The sequence below is a fragment of the Camponotus floridanus genome, unplaced genomic scaffold (assembly GCF_003227725.1).
Source record: "Camponotus floridanus strain SB8 unplaced genomic scaffold, Cflo_v7.5 scaffold61, whole genome shotgun sequence".
In the NCBI taxonomy this organism is placed as follows: Eukaryota; Metazoa; Arthropoda; class Insecta; order Hymenoptera; family Formicidae; genus Camponotus; species Camponotus floridanus.
The window spans coordinates 735,569-754,445 of record NW_020229781.1 but is presented as its reverse complement, the minus strand read 5'-3'; the positions used below and the strand labels follow the sequence as shown (position 1 = coordinate 754,445).

The window sequence follows — 18,877 nt, the reverse complement described above, 5'->3', positions numbered from 1 at the left end:
TTATTTAAACAAAAAGTAAAGCTAAAAAAGTTACAATGTTGACACAACCCTTTAGTCTTTTGAAAATCATCATTGATTAGTAAGATTAACTACGACATTATATCACCATATAAACGATGAAAAAAATACAATAAAATGTATAAAAAAATTTATACAAGATTTATGAAAGATATTATTATATATCATAATTTATTTGCGTCTATTTCTATACGTGAAATGCAAGAAAGCATATTAATAATAAACGGATATACATTGTAAAGTATTGCTGCGGTAATGTGATTATTTATTATGATCTGATAAATTATCAATTTTTCAACTGCAATATTTTTAAAAGTGATACGATTTAATTATCTAACAACAATAATCTATATTTCTATTTAAATGTTAATAATACATTATTATTATATGTATATATAATGCTATTTTATATGATTTAATTATATTAATATTTCAAAATTTGGTATCTTATTAGAAAATATTAATAAGAAATTTCAAACATCTTCAAAATGTTCATACTTTTGTTTTATATTGTCCTATAACAAATTTATAATTTATATCTAATTTAACTTTTTGAGATATTAAATTTATTCTAATTTGCATTTTTATTTCCGCAAATCGAATTTTCCGCAAATTGAATTTGTCATTAAAGAAATTTTCTTCTGTTATCACATCGTTTTAGCGATAATACGCGTAAGTAATCGCTAATTTCCGCGTGCATACAAGCATGGCAACACAGTCCAATATACAGCTATCGATCATCTACAGCCAATCCCTATGTATAACCCGGGTGCAGCCAAACAAATTATTTCCTCCCGATTAGAACTCGACGATCATGGGTAGTAGCATAACACGTAGCGAGCCTAATACAGTCAATAATCGAATTAAATTGCATGCTCACACATGATGCATGGTATCATTATAATTTTGTAATTTTCGTATTCACATTCGCATTTACTTTATTCGCATTTATTTCACGAAGGAAGAATGAATTTCTCGGAGTAATAGTCATTTTTTTGATACGCACAACAGGTATTATACATATCTTTGTTGAGATTATGTATTGAATTTTGCAATCATTTACGTTATACTGCAGAAATATAACAAAGAAATAATAGATATAAATGCGTTTATAATTATAATATGTAATAGACATGTACATATCAATTACATAATTAATTTTAAATTCAAAAAATATTATTAAATAAATGTCATAAGATACAAATTTTGATGCGCCGTATAAACTTTTTAGAAATTTAAATCTTTTGATTATTTTCCCAGTCGTTGAAATATATACGTTCATTTTATTGATACAGATACAAATTAAACACACAGTCATAGATACAGATTAAATGCAGTCATGTTGAGCCGTTAATTTAAGCATTGTGTTACTAGAAGCAATTTGAGATAGCTGTCATCAATTTCAATCCACATGGAATATCGATCGGACTATACTATATCGAAAGCCACGGTTCGAATAAAGCGTACTCGAGAAGTAAGTTTTAGCGTTGCACTAAAATAAAAATGCAGAAAATTTCCGTTCGCCATCTCCTGCTTAAATTGATCGCGACAAGCGCCAAACTCGATTTCGAACGTGCGCCACAATACAACCTCTACGTATTCGATACTATTTACAATTCCAACTCACACGCTCTCGTTCTCACGAGTATCGACCGCGTTACATCCGCTTTAGGGAACGAAAGCAACGGAGAAAAAAAGAAAAAAGGAAATACAAAAGCAAGAAGAACCTGGCACACGGCGATCTGCCAGGCGGCACGCGAACGATCCTCGGATAGACGATCCCCGAAGAGGCTCTCAGCCTGCTGTACCAGATGGAGGTCTACCGAGACACTGGCGACTTCTCTCGCTACCAGGACATTCGCCAAGTTGAGACCAGAGAGAGAAAAAAAGGAAGAGAGAGAAGAGAATGATCTCTCTTCTCTCGCTTGCTCGCGTGCACAACGAATGTGTTCGCTCTCGTTCGCACATTCGTACTTTTCATGATTTTCTCCTATTCCCCCGCCGCGAAGGCTCGTACTCTGAGAGACACGTGGGGAGAGTGAGAGGTCTCCGTGAATGATTTCGCGAGGGCTTGGCCCGAATGGCCGCGTATATGTCACGGTAGCGATCGAATAAGTTGTCTCTTCCCGTGAGAAAAGTATTGCTGACGATAGTTGGTTGGATGGAATTGATGATCAGTTCCGGAGAGGATGGTCTGAGTAATTGGTTCACGTTTCTCTAAATCATGATACATCTGGAAAAGCGAATGGCTTGGATATTTTTAAAAAATTCTGCTTGTGACATACAGACTCTTTAACGTCAATTTGCAGTCACTATATTATATATCAAGATATCACATTTTTAAAAATAACTGCAAAAATAGAAAATTTTAATTTAAAAAGTAATTACATAATTAACTTAATTGTTGAATATTATTCTTTTCTCTGAATTATAATTATTTGCAATTGTTTCCATTAAAAATATATTAATAATTTCGGTAGATTAATTACATTTAAATAATATGTTTGCTATTAAGAAAATATCAGAAACGCGAGTTTAAATATAAATTAACATTCTTTCATCTCATCTTATGCGAAATTTCCGATAAGATATTTCATTATTAAACTTATACTATTATAAAAGGTATAATCATAAATAAGCTTTACCAGTGTTTTCACTTGTACGATACCGCGATGTAAAGGAAAATGGAGTTTTTCGAGGCACCGCCTCCATTCACACGATTGCATTTTATATTTTTACTAAACTTTAGCGGTTGCCAAAAATAAATAGCCTTCAGTTACCATAAAATATCGATATCGATATATAGTATATATACGCTATGGCATATAAACTACTATGTTTCATTGTCGGTTTCTAATTAATTTGAAGTAATCATCTTTTATTCGCTTACTTATTTTAGTCTCTTTAAACATTGATTGAATTTTTTTCAGATGATTTTCATCTTAAAACAATGTTATATTAAGAAATTTTTAGTGATTGTATTATTACAAAACTAAATATTTTCTAAAAAATTTTTGTAAAATTCACAACTGAGAGTTTAATAATTTTCTTTAAACAACTTTTAATATATATATATATATATATATACAGGGTCTACCAAAAGTGTGGAAACCCCTAAATATCTCGGAAAATATACGTTTTACAGAAAAGTGTTTCCAACAAAAGTTGTAGGGTTTAAGAAGATCTATATACTGATTCTATCAGTTTGACCTTGGATGGCGTCGTCAAGGTCAGGTCAAGGTCACATTGACTTTTTTAAATGACACCCCCTACATTTGATTGCATATTCTTATAGCTTAATTCAAGAGCTTTCCAAAACACTATAATAATGTTCATTTTTATTAAGTACTTTGCGAGTTATGAGGGTTGAAATAATTTCTTAATTTTACATAAACCATAAAATATCTAGTAAACCATTCATTTTTCGATTATCTTACCTTCATACTTTTATGTACAAATTAATGAGAGGAATCAATTGGTGTAAAGAAAACACATAGTTGTTTCTAAGAAAAAATATGTAATTTGCAATTAACAATTCCATATTTTTTCTTAAAAACAACTGTATGTTTTCTTTACACCAATTGATTCCTTTCATTATTTTGTACATAAAAGTATGAAGGTAAGATAATCGAAAAATGAATGGTTTACTAGATATTTTATGGTTTATGTAAAATTAAGAAATTATTTCAACCCTCATAACTCGCAAAGTACTTAATAAAAATGAACATTATTATAGTGTTTTGGAAAGCTCTTGAATTAAGCTATAAGAATATGCAATCAAATGTAGGGGGTGTCATTTAAAAAAGTCAATGTGACCTTGACCTGACCTTGACGACGCCATCCAAGGTCAAACTGATAGAATCAGTATATAGATCTTCTTAAACCCTACAACTTTTGTTGGAAACACTTTTCTGTAAAACGTATATTTTCCGAGATATTTAGGGGTTTCCACACTTTTGGTAGACCCTGTATATATATATATATATATAAACGTGTAAAATATATTTATGATAATATTGCAGTCAATCTGATTATAATTTTTCCTTTATTCATATTTTTTTCTGGAAGTGCTGTATGTTGGCCGACTGATGGTTATAACCGTTCATCAGTCTGGCTCTGCACGTGATGTATCGTGACTCAACAAACGACTCGTCGAACTATAAATTAGAAATCTACCATCAAATTATCCATAAGGAAAGAAAAAGTTTGAATACACACGTCCAATCACTTTCTACCCAATTAAAAAAGCTTCCTTCTTCTTACATTAAATTACAAAATGTTATAGATGTTGTACGTATGTTACGAAACTTGTTATGAGATAACGAAATACTCCTTGTTCTTGTCAAATATTGGCTTATTTTTTCTTTATATTAAAATTAATATTTATGAGAAATTAATATTACCAAAGAAATTAATAATCACTATAAAATCTTATTCTACTTATTCTGTTTATAAAAATCTTACTCCAAATTTATTCTAAAACTTCAAATGTTATATTGATCTGGATTAATTCGCACAATCGGAATGTCGACAAAGTATCTTGTTAATAGGCCTTGCAGAACTGAAACTACTCTAACCGTTAGCGCCTCTTTGGGTTAATTGTTGCGGTAGCTTTGTAATTTGTAGTTCCGGTTGTGGTCAGTGATACGTCATGTACCTGGCATGACAAATTGCGGCGTTATTGCTTTAGATACATCGAGATAGATAGCAAGACTATACTCTTTGACAAGGATTATTTGATTGCTTGACAATTATTGATGTTAATTTTTATGTAATATTTACATATATGAATTGTTATTTTTTATGTTATATTTATCTAATATTTATATATATGAAAATTTCTTCAAACTTCTTTTTTTTGTCGAAGTTTTAATTTAAGTTGTAGATTTATATGTTTACGAATGTTTGAAGTTATAATTCAAATGAATTAAATTTTTATACACGGAGATTATATCCCAATCTAGTTTTTAAGATTTTTATTATATTTTACGAAAAAATTCCTTTATTTTTAAAAATTAGTAGTATTACTTTCTTAAGCATATGTTATTTCTTAGGACCTTTTGAATTAATTAATATTATTCAAAATGTTCAATTTATTTCTATAAAAATAATTATAGTATTTATAAAAAAGAATTTTTTTGTTTAAAACATACGTTTTAAAAAAATTTATAAAATGGCAACGATATAAATTTATTGCAAATCCTTCCATACTATTATCACTAAATAAATTGTCACTAAATAAAGAAAAGACTATTAAAATCATCTTTTTACAATCCGTTTAAAATTTCCTTAGATGACCTGTGAACGCGGATTGTGTTGAAACTTTAGTTTTACGAGAGAAATCAAGAACGTAAAGCGGATTCCGTGTTAACACTCTACTTCGCTACTTTAACATCAGTGCATCCGAATAATAAGAAAGCCCTCCTACAGCTTTAGAAATCAATGAGGAGCGTCGACAGACCCGAGAAAACTTTTCGATTGTCTCCATAGAAGCTGCGCCGAATAAATTAAACAAATTGAAAAACTGATTTCAACAAGAATGCTTTGCATTTCGCAAATTACAGACGACGTGAATAATGAAGACAATAATTTCACGACCGCAATATAATCGTTTGCTTTTAGCAATAAGGATTTCCGATAATTGACAGAGATGACAATCGTGCGCAGAGATAGGAAATTGCAGAAAACAGTTATTATAATGCTTATATAATATTAGTAGTAAATTAATTATTATTAGCGGAATTATAGTTGCAAACTTTTATTTGCTCATTGTATAAGTAAAGATTATTTTATTTTGAACGTTATATTTTTACTTAACGAATAATTTGAACTTGTAATTATTATTTTTAGCAAAAGTATATTCAAGATAATATATGTTATTGCAATCTAAATAAATCTGACAAATACTTATTTTATGACTCTTATTAAAATAATTACAATCAGTCGTGATAAAATTTCTAAAAAAAATTTCTCTGTAAAATTGAATTTATTTTTATAAAAAATATTTTATTACGATTTTCTCACTTGTAAAATCTTTAATTATCATATTTCTCCTCCATTAACCTTTTGTATCGTGAAGAGTATATATACGATTACTTTTTTGCTGCAATTCTATTAATAACTATGCGCTCTATATCGTACATAATATGATATAAATACACTTTATTTTTTACTTAACTGCTACAAAACTGTTTTCCAAAATTATTTTTGAAAGAGCATAATTTGTTTTGATTGAAATTGCTCTCTTGTATAATTAATATTTTGAAGTGATATGACATGTCTAAACGAATATATAAACTAATTTCATGCAATAAAATTCTCTAATATATTTTAGAATAAATGTCACCAATTTATACAGCAATGACATATGTCAATACAAACAAATTTTGTGCACTAAATAACAGCAGGTACGGGACGTATTGTAAATTAGGATCAAAATTTCTAGAATATGCGAAATGACTGTGATAACATGTAATCAAATAATAGAGAGGTTAAATATTTAATGGGCAGTAATATTCCGACAATCTGCTAAAATTTTCCCTTGACTGTCCATCTCGTTACATTTTAACTAAATTTGAATAATTATATTAAATATAAAATTATAATCCGGACATTTATCTCGTTTAGTTTGAACAGTTTTCTTTTAATACATTTGAAATTGTTATATTATTATAATATTTTTAGTATGAAAATTTTATTATATTTATTAAATATATATTTAAAATAATATGTATATATGTAATAATTTTTTTGCCGCATTCTTTTTATCGAAAAATCCACACAGTACGCTTCACAAGATACAATTTCCTTATTCAAAATCTGCAGCTCATCTTTCAATGTAGTCTTCATTCGTTCTCGCAAAACCGGAGACATGGGTGTTGAGTTCTCTGCAAATTTTCGCAATGCGAACGCAATAACGCGCGAAGAAAATGCATTGATGCGCCTCTCATCTGTGCGTTAGAATATTATGCGGCTTGTTCTATAATGGAATAAATAAGTAAGTGGAACTCTCTGTGTCTTATATTTTGTTTTTTTCTCTTTCCGTCTCTTTCTCTCTCTCATGGCAATCTGGCATTTTAATTTCCCGGTAAGATATTTCATTTCGTTTATCTTTCTCGAATCCTCACTCTTCTTGTCGTGCTTTTCTCGTGATTACTTATTCTACATCTCTTATATTGCACTCCGATTTCCTAAGAATTATTATTTTAAAAGTAACCAAATTTTTCCTACATAATTTCCGTACTTCAAACAAACAATTTGTAAAAATAATTTATAAAAATAAAAATAAAAATAAAATTAAAATTAAAAAAAAATTAAAAATTAAAATAAAACAAATATTTGTAATTCAAAATTATTTCAAATCAATATTTAATTTATTTTTCCATGATGGTTTCATTTTTATCTCATTACATCACAATTTTATGCAATAGAACATCTCAGAAGAGACTACTATATTAAAAGTTTAATTCTTTTCGCATAATTTTCTGCATAAATATAACACACACGAAGAGAAAACTTTGATATATAAAATAATAGGTGTATAATATGTATGTAGAAAGATTTTTCAGTAACATAATATCTTCAAACAAAACTTTAAAAAAATCTTGATATGTATTAATAAATCTTATATAATTTTAGTATTGCTTTAATTATTTTTAAATTAAAATTTAGCACATAATTATATGTTACGTTCCATCCTTATATATTTTTTTTAATATCCTATTCTTTTCTGTTCTTTTGAGAAATTATATCACAAATTATATAAATATTCAGCGATTTGTATATATCTATTTCTTCAATCGGCTATGTCTCATGCAGATTATTACAAAATGTTATATAATTATTACGTAAAAATATATTGAGCCAAATAGTTTTAATTCCATTCAGATTTAAATTATAACACAGACACGCTTAACGTTTCTTATTAAAATAATTCTTTTCATTCGAAGACATACATAAAAACATTACATAAAAATTTCTTATACTACTTTCCCCGTGACCCCATTTCCAAATGAACTCATCCCTTACCGATGTAGAACAGCCAAAATAATTCTTCTTTTCAAAGACCAGCTTTAAGATGCAGAAATACGAAAATGAAAGGACTGTAAAGAGAAAAGGTAATTTATTGGAATTTCGTCAGACTTTTTTGCGGTTTAGCAAAATTATTTGACAATGTCAACGAGTAAATTCCTGCGCAATCGTAATTGTACGATGTATAACAACAAAGGCAAGTGTGTACTTTTATCATAATATTATCCTATATTATCTCGCATAGGGATCATAAATAATAAGCGGCGGTAAGGCATGATAGAAAGAAATATCTTGAACGTGTTTCGCATAGTCAATATTGGAAAAGTGTTTTTGCAAATCACTAAAGCATTGAATTCTATTTTTCGACATCGTGCTCATGTGCGCGTGCGCTCTCTTCCCATTCCTAGTTCTACAAACGCTCTTATCCTCCCTCGAGATGTCATCCATTTCTCCCTTTTATGCGCAACATTCTCGTTTTCGAGAATGGCTGCAACATTTCTGTATCTAGCGCTCCAACCGTTTTCGTGTTTTTGCGAGACAGTAAACGGCTATCACAGTAAGTGCAGGGAATGCATCTTTTCTATTAGCTTCAAGATAATATTGCCGCTAGAAAACACTTTTCAATAGCTATTTTTTTTAATGGAACAATAGTAAAATTGGTCGATATCCTGTTCTCTTGATACACATATTTAAAAAATCTAAATTCTTGCAATATTGTTTATATCAAATGCTAAATACTATAACAAAAATTTAATTGCACGACACAATTTTTATCTTAACATCAAATTTATATATTTTGTATATTATGTAAGAGGTAAATATATTTTGTAAGAGGTTAAATATATTGTTCAAATATACTATTATATATTTATTTAAAGTTACAATTTTTTATCTATTTCTGAAAAATTTATATATTTAGTATTTTTTGTTAAAAAGAAAATTTTTAGTCTTTTATGAAGAATATTACTATAATAATAATCGATATTGATATATATTAATTTTTATTCATTAAAGAAGAGATTAAATTTTAATAAAAACATCTTAATTTGTCAAAGGTATATCTACAAAGGTTTTAAATAATTCAACAGACTTTTCTTAAAAAAGCAGAAATAAAAAATCTATTATTTTTTTCTTACGGAAATGTAATACAAGAAGGGATGATGTGCATCCAGTAGGATAACAACGATCCGATTTGTGCGACGGGGACGTGCAAATACGAATTTCACGTTCCCGCGCTGCCTCATCCTTTCCATACAACGCACTTCCATTAGCGATAATCGCCCTTCTCGCTAATTACGTGTTCCGCACGTTAATACCGACTAACATTCGCCGGCTTGTCGCGTTGATCTAACACGCATCTCCATCAGCCCGACTCCGTTAGGTTGCAAACGATGTCGCGTAGTGTCGTAGTCCTTAGTAGAGACAAGTTCGAGCATTGTCATGTGCACAGAAGCCAAGCAGCTTGTCTAACCGGCTGACCCCTATTGCTAGACGTCTCCTGATGACCGCAAGAGTGGTCGGGAACTATCATTGCGTCCGGTCTCTCCATTCATCCGTGCAAATTGCCTTGTCGATGCGGCCTCTTCGGGTTCTTCACTGGCCATTCACGAGCAAACCGAATCCCGAATTCTCGCTCATATTGGACCGCAAAACTCTTGAATTCGTCTTTGTAATCAATGAAATTCGCTTCGATCTTAATTCAGTCTAATTCATCGGTCAATTTGCAAAGCATTCTATCGAAGTCTGTCTGTGTTTACGAAACTCCGGTCCGATTAATTGTTCTGTCCAGACTGAATTAGCGATTAGGCGGATCTCTCTGTCGTTTGTGGTTTGGAGCAATGCATATTGGCACGATTAGGGGATTTAAACCAATCTCGATGAGCAATTATGCGGTTATTTAATCGGATTTCTCACAAAAACACGTTGTTGAACAAAATGAGAATTAGAGAAATGGAACCTACTATACAATTTCATTAAATGAAATTTTGCAAAAAAGGAAAAATTATATATATATATTACTTTATATTGTTATAAATATGCATGAATACACTGAGAAAAAAAACCGGAGAAAAGATAACGAACGGATATTATATCGATCATTTTAATCGAAAAAAAAAGAAACCGATCAGATATCCAATCAGAAAATATCGATCGATCGGATATCTGATCAGAAAGTTCAAAATTCGGAATTTTCCGATCAGATATTCGATTAAAGTGATCGGTATAATATCCGTTCGTTACCTTTTCAGACATTTCTCTCATTTTTTTCAGTGTATGCATAAAAATATCAAAGTATTTAAGTTTTTAATAAAAACTATTGTCAATATGTACAAATTGTGTTCTTTTTAATTTTTCAAGAATGTAAAAAAGTTTATGAAAAAATATTTTATACATAAAAATTTATAATTATCGTACAAAAGTTATACTACAATAATTCTGAGCAATTTTTTCCTGTAGATTTTTTAACTTTTAACAGTATCTCAGAAGAGAAAGTAATTAGGTGATAATAGTGTGAATCATGCTCTGGTTCTGCATTCTTCTATATTATATCCTTCCGTACATGCAATTTCGTAGGAATGCGGTATGAAAGTTGCGTAAATGGGACAGAAAACGATGAATCCAAAGGTTCTCCTTTCTGCTTTGAAATTTCATTCTCGATTATTCTTTTATTTTTATATAAAGCATACAAACATTCCCATCCATCAACTACCACGGTATCTAATATCCACGAATACATATGTGCACGTATATGCACATATATCTTTCATAATGGACCGAATAGTGAAGTTACAGCTTTTCGATCCGGTTTCATGCTTTAAAGTTACCGGCTGAATGATTCTCGTGCAAACATCTGCACGTGATTTTTTGATGTTATTTCTCGAAAAAAGGGAATATAACAGCAGAATGTGTACTATGATAATAACGGATGCACAATAAAATGCACTCTATTTGCTAGTAATAATGCTTTCTCGAACTGTTTCTTTAGCTTTTCTTTCCTTTTCTAAATGTTATTAGAATTTATGTTTTATTTATTGATAAAAATTTTTACATATTTTAAATATTGTTCTAGAAAGAAACTATAACTTTTCATGATTATATTACTATTGTATATGATTATATTACTATTGAATTTAAAATTAATAATATTTTAATTTATATCACTTCAGAAAAATAGAATTATTTCTATTTCATAAAACATAATATTTATTAATTAAAAATAAAAATAAAAACTTACACGATCTAGTTAATAATAACAATAACGAATAAAACTGTGTATTAGCCAATTATTTGTATTCATATATATTTATTATTTGTTTTAAATTATGTAATATTTCACTTATTTCGTACATTTATATCTCTTTAGACTAGCTAAAATTTAAACATATAGCATAAACATGCGAGTATTCCTTTATCGTTTAAATCATAAGAAATTTTTATGAATACGATGTATATTATTAGAACAAGTAAATTATTATTTGTACTATATTTCGCATTGTTATTAGTATAAATAAAACACGAATATATAGACGAATATATCGATATATACCATCAATGTTACAAAAATTGAATCATACTATTAACAGTATTTACAACATATCATGCTAGTTTGTTTAAATTAAAAATTTTTGTTCAAATATTGATGTATATAATCAAATATTGTGCTTTTTATTTATTAATTATTTATTAATTACTTTATTAATTCATTTATTTATTTCGATATTATTATCTGAATCATTATCTCTCTTTTCTCTGTGTTTCTTAAAATAAACTAAAAAAAGTCGACGATTAATATTGACAGAGAGTAGATGTAAAGTTTATTATGCGCACAAAACATGTCCTTTGAATTCACTATGGAGTGAAATTGCTGAATCGGACAAATTTGTGTACGAAATGGAATTTATTTTATAGAACTTTCCCACGCCCGGAAGAGATTCGAGGTCGTATTAATAAATTTTTATCTAAATCCGATTCGCGTGACAAAACGCATATCGCTATAGTTTTGGAGTTTTGATGAGAATAAGATAAATTAAATTGTGATGTGTGCGTGCGCGCAAACAAATCTGTCGAAACATTCGGATGACAGAAACACGCGCGCTCTTGCAGCATTTTACGTGTTTCTTTCTTCTCGTATCTCGTCTATTATCGATATCCGCCTAATTTTCACAATATCGATTTGCGAGCGCAAATCCCACATGAGAATAAAAAATAAACAGAAGAAAGGATGAAGCATAACATAACGCGCGAGTATGCAATGAAAACGGGAAAAAGTATTGCCAGAAATAAAATGATTCCGACTGAGAGAATAGTGATTTCTGCAAATAAAAATAGCAAATATTTTTTCGGCAAAATCAACTACCGCGCAAATTTTCTCTCTCTTTCTGTCTGTATAGGCTTCCATAACGATACAAAATTTTATTTACTCAGATAATAAAATATGTCCTCGCAGCCAACAATCAGTGACGTTCTTCGCACTATTTCTATCCCTTTCTAAATGTTCCTGTTTCCAATGTTTTCTCCAGTCAATTGCTTATATTTCCGTTTGCCTTGTCATTCTAATATTTACACAAAATTACGATTCTCCCTTTGAAACAAAACACAATCCTTGGCAGCTGTACAAGTTGGCAGAATTTCTTTAATCTTTAAACTGCACGGACTAAAATTAATTATAAAACGCGTCCAAAAGTTCTAAAACTTTCTTTCAAATATAAAAAAAATATGCATTGCGCCAAATACTGCTCAAATATTCTAATATGTAAGTAGGTGCAAAAAATGACATCATTGCTCGCACAAATTATTTTACAAATGAGTAATGATAATTTCCAGTTAATAGAATTTAATAAATATAAGATATAAATAACTGACAAACACAAGACATGAATAAGCTGATAATAAAAAGTACAATAAATCCGCAAAACATAGCAACATATATTACATACAGTTATTTTCATCATTGTTATTTTTATGAGTATAAATTTTATATATATATATATATATATATATATATATATAACAAATTTTATATATATAACACATTTAAAAAATGCACTTATTATATTATTTATTTTTTATATATAATTATTGTATAAAGTAAAGTTCTATTTTCTCTTAATAAATGCCATAATGTTGAAAAATTGAGAGTAAATATAATATTCACAAATATATAATATATGTATATAAATAATCATTTTTTGTTTATAAACACATATTGTTTATAGCAGAGTAATAAGAAAATCATAAAATTAGATTTTCTTACGCTTTTTAACTAGTAATGGTCGTCCACCTTATCGATTCTTCAATATTATATCTATCTTTTATTAATCCAGGCCGCATTCATATGGTTATATTTAGTAACTTTGATTTCTATTAGAAATTGAGGAAAGAGAGAAACTTTTTTTATTATTGGCTACTTCGTTCCTGACTAAACATCATCGCTGATAAAAGTGTAAATGTAAACATTTCATACTATTTTAAGATCATAAGAGTTTACGATTGTTCACACTTGGAATAATTAAACATTTTAATATAACTTTAATTATTATAATAAAACTTTAACTAATACAGAGCCAATCAAAATCGATTTATCAATATTTTTATAGTAATATATAATTTATAATAAAGTAAAAAAAATACCCATATTATCATGTTATAATTCAATTAATAGATAACTTGGCTTTTTACATCAATTAGAGCAAAGCTTGAAACTCAGTTTCTACTAAACAAGTTTCGATATACAGATAAATGAGCTAGAAAATAAATTAGCATTGCGTATTATAAAAGTATTGCGTATTATAAAAATAAGTTATTATAAAATTATTTTTTATCAAATAAATTAAATAAAATTTACCAACTGAAAAAAAAATTTATTTCTTCTTTTAGAATTTAAGTTCTAATTTACTTTTACAATATGAATATTGTATATCGAAAGAGAATATTAAAAATTATTTGATTTAATTTAGAAAACTATTAAAGTTTTTTAAATCTAATTTGTTCTAGCCCATCTATTTTAAGGTATAATGAATCTATCTGCAAACTATAATTTATATCTACAATCTCTATAAATCCATTATCTCAAAATAAAATAAAAGTTTATAACTCACCGATGATGCGCAATAGCAAAGTTGATGACATTAGAGCTACTTTAATCTTTAACACATACACATATAAAATCCACAAATTATAATAGAATCAAAATAACTAATATTTCAAAAAATTATTATTGTATGTCACACATATTTTATATCTGATATGTACAATAATAAGTAGATAAATACATGGAATAATTTTGTTTTCAACTATTTTCTTTAAATAGAAACTTTGATAAAATTTATATAAAAGTCTTTTTTTATGTTCCCTTGTTTAGACCATTTAAATAAATAAATTGAATTTACATATGTATGATTTATGATGTATGATTTTGATAAAACTAATAGATAATAATAGATAATAGATAATAAATACATACCCCAAGTTGCTCTGCCGATGCTCCCGACGCCTTTCCTCTTAGATTTCTTCCTTCACTGAGATTGTTAGAATTGTCAGGAAAGAGATCAGTGACATTTTGAAGAGCTGCACTTAAATACTCGACACTTTACACTTCCACATTTAAACGCGCGACACTTTGCACGGCACTCCCGAATTTCAAGAATCATACTCCGAGCTCCGAGTCGATGAGTAACTTCGAATAAGGATTAAATGTGAAGAGAAAAACACAACGAATAATCTTACTTTCACAATACAGTTTTACATCGTTTATCAAAAATTAATTAATCATTAATTGTAATCATACAGAATTATGCCTCGATATTTATTATAATCGCATTTCTGAAAAGAATTCGATAATATACGGAGCGTTTTGTACCATGACTTTGTTACTCGAGTGTCGCCGAGCGAATGATAACAAGGCCAACCAATGTAAATAGCGCGCTACACACTGTCAAGGCCGAACACATTTAATTCACCGAAATATTTTACGTTCTACTAAAATCTAAAATATATATGTAATGAATATACTACGTTTCTAGAATTAATTATTATAATTAAGCGGTTGATATATCACCTTTCATTATGTTAAACACTTAATCCTGCTTTTTGCGTTTTATTATATGTTCTCAATGCGAATAAAACATTTACATTTAAACCGGCGAAAAAAATTAAGATATCGAAATGTAGTTCGTATTTATTAAATACTATAAGAGAAATAATTATTATCCGTAAAAATCTCAAAACAATAATTTATAATTTTGATCTCCATCACGCACTTCTATTCCTAGTCGATATTATGAATAAATAAATAAATCACGGAAAATATATGATAAAACGTCATCGTCATAGTACAATCGAAAGTTAATTAAATGTTAATTATTATAATTATAGAATTATTCTACATTTATTGCGATCGCGTTTTGAAAAGAAATTTGATGACGTCTCTACTACCTTGCTCGAGTGTCGCCACATAAATGATCGACAACACGCCGAGCGCCTGTGATAACAATAATATACCATACGTTGTAAAAGTCAAACATACATAAGCTCGAAATATTTAATATTTTATAGATTATTTTATAATAGAAATTAATGTTAAATATTTTGTACCTTATATTTCAAATTAATGTTGATAAATTGGCAAATAAAATAATATCTAATGTTTATTTAAAAAACAAAATTTATTTGATTTTACTTAGAAAACTATTTATAAATTAATTTAATATTATTATTTACGCTTCGCCAAATTTTTAACCTTAATGTTTTTCTTTGGAAAGAGATAATTTTATTTAACGTTAAAAAATTTTTTTTGTTATAATAATAAATTAATATATAAAATGAATCTCTCTCAATTTACTGTGAATATTGTCGCTTATTTTATTTTTCCTTGTTTTATTAAAACTTTTCACATTTTTCGGGATGTAATAATTTGAAAAAAAGTAATGATAATAGTAAATTATATATTTTTCATAATATAAAATCACAAAAAACTTTATTTTTTTATGTATAAAGTAGATTTAATCTAACAATGAATAAATAATATATATCTGTAATTTTAAAATTTGCTATTAAAAACTTACTGTAATAACAAAGTTATTAGTATTAACTGTTTCTGATTTTATAATCCAGATATTCATATACATTTTAGCAATCAATTGATATTATTTTGAATCACTTGATAGCAAATTTTAATTATTGAAAGGGCAAAAGAGGATAAATTTAATCCATTCGTTATAAATAAAAAGAGTGGATATAAAAAAACTTGATATGCTCCTATAATATTTCACATATTTGATTATATTTTAATTAAATTTAATACAAAATCTTTGAATGTTAATAATAACTTTTTTTTATTACAGAGCGATTTGATTTGGTTCTAATTTTTATAGCAGCACCATGATGTTTTGCATTAAATTCTTTTTATTCTTAATTACTATAATTATATTATATTTATTGATACATGTTATGCTTTAAGAAATTTTGTGTATCTGAAAATATACCTTGCAAATATATACATATGCAAATATTGTATATCATGTTAATAAAAATATATACATAAATGCTTTAGTAAAAAATATTTCCTTCGTATGCTACAATATTTTTCACAAATTATATATGGTATGAAGAATATGGTATAAATATCACAAAGAAGAAATTTTTATATAATAAAAAGGCTATATCTATCTATGATAAAAGAGAAAAATATTATATATAAGCTGCTGATGAATCTATTAAACAAACGATGTTACTCAAGCTAGATAATATCTCCAAAATTATTTCCACAACTAGCTTGAGTTGCCTGATTAATTAATGACTTCTCTACATTCACGAGAATGACGTTTCGTTATGCAAGCGCGCTTTGTTGCGCCGTTATTACCGCACTAATTCATTTGATCGGCCGTTTATTAGCATTACACTCCTAGAATGTAATTCCGTGTACACGTCGTCCATTAGCAGACGCATAAACCTATTCAGGCAACGTTACATTCGAATAACATCTCGCGTGATTATTACAAACGGTATGCAAAGAATTTAACTGTGATCTCTTATCGCTTTGTTATAAAAATGTAGAAATAAATATCCTTCGAAAAGTGGGTCGTTTCATTTATCTAAATTAAACAAGCGAAAAACAAATAAATAAATATTTTTACAACAATTCGAGAAAAGAGCGATTAAGAACCACCGCGGATTAAAACAAAAGACATATGCATATATTTTACTTGGTGCATTAATCAAGATATAGATTCTCAATTCGAGAATACTATAAGACCTCTCTTTACCCCCCTGAAGAGACGTAATACCTTGGTTAATGCACCAAGTAAAATATATGTCTTTCATGCGTTTTAATTTTCGCGAATTACTAATCTTTAAAAATTTTACGCACTACCATCCGCGGTGGCTCTTAATCGCTCCTTTCTCGAATTGTTGTTTAATACATTACAGAGCCTAATTTACAGAATCTAATTTCTTTATCTATTTATTAATTTGTTAAATATTTTTATGTTATATTTTTAATTTTAAATTTGTTTAAATATTTCCTTTTCTTAAATATTTGTTCAAGCAGAGGTAGATAGAACATTTTTATAAAAGAAAGCAAATATAAAACATATACAATATGTTATTTAAAAGGCATATAAAACTGCAGGAAGTTAAATTGATGAACAATTAATATTTTACTTTGTAATATATCGAAAATAATTACGCATCGACGCAGTGACAAATAAATTGACAATGAATTCTGAAATATTCTACACCCACGCTGGATTTATATTCGACCTCAATCGCTGCACACTTTATATTGTCAGTTCATCAATAAAAAAACTGCGTAGAAATAAGCTCGACGATCCAACTCTCTCCTTTTCCTACCGCTCGCCTATCCAAGAAGAAAACGAGTGTCATTAATCGCGCCTGCGGAAAAAAGCCTGAAAGGACTTCCGCGACTAGCTTTTACTTCTCGCCAAAGACAAAAAAGGAGAAGACGGAAGGCAAACGGAAAACGGAGGATGAAGAAGAGATCCTGAAAAATGTCGAAAAAGAGGGCGGCAGCTAGGAAAATGCTGCGGCATGTTGTCAGAGAGGCTGGGGTCACCGCAGACAAATAGGCCGTGTCAGTTTTAAAGCGTTCTTCCGGTCCCACAGGCGTGCGCCAGCATTCACGGAACGTGCCCTCGCTAAAAGAGAAAAGGGAGAGGGAATTTTTTTCTCTATTTAGGGATAACCCTTTAGTTAACTGACAGATGATGCGCTCGTGATATCCAGGAATCTTCAGTCGTTATAGGATGATTTAGAAAAACATGCAGGTCCAATAGGATATTTCAGAAGAAATTGTGCACTAATCAAAAAGTGGTTAGAAGTCATTAAAAAATCAAATACAATTTGCAAATATATAAAATTGTATATTAAAATAAATTTGTCAGCAATTAATATTTGCAAAATTTAAATATTATTTGATATCATTAATGTGAGCTTCGAAAGATTAACTCGGAATTGATAAAATAAAATTTTATGTGCATTATTCATTGTGTCATAGATATATATGTCATAGACTTTTTTATCATAAGAAAATTATAGCCATAACTCTACAAAAAAAGTCAATTAAAAGTCAAAGCTTCGTAGCGCTGAATTCAATCAAGAATGCTGCGAAAAAAATGTTTATAAGATAAACGAAAGCACGATTAGTAATTCGTTTTATTAAAAGAAAAAAATTTCTCTTCTGTTCCTTTTCCAAGGATTTTAGATGTATTTTTCCCTTCGCATAGATGTTCCGCTGGGGGTTTTGAATTTATCGATTGTTCTATATATATACATATATATATATATGTTCCTCCCTCCCTCCCTCCCTCTC

General features: G+C 28.6%; 1 protein-coding gene across 7 annotated transcripts in view; it reads right to left on the bottom strand.

Annotated features, from left to right (window-relative positions):
• LOC105254463 (low affinity immunoglobulin epsilon Fc receptor) overlaps positions 1-18,877 on the bottom strand; it is a 155,683-nt gene that overhangs the window by 88,934 nt on the left and 47,872 nt on the right. For 3 of the 7 annotated variants that reach the window (XM_025413159.1, XM_025413158.1, XM_025413162.1), the window contains exon 1: positions 1,646-1,836. The exons of 1 other annotated variant lie outside the window; for it this stretch is intronic. The gene's annotated coding sequence lies outside the window, so the exon portion shown is untranslated. Of the gene's footprint in view, positions 1-1,632; positions 1,837-14,512; positions 14,777-18,877 lie in introns of those variants that run through there. 3 more of the 7 variants (XM_025413163.1, XM_025413160.1, XM_025413161.1) reach the window with 3 other exon arrangements.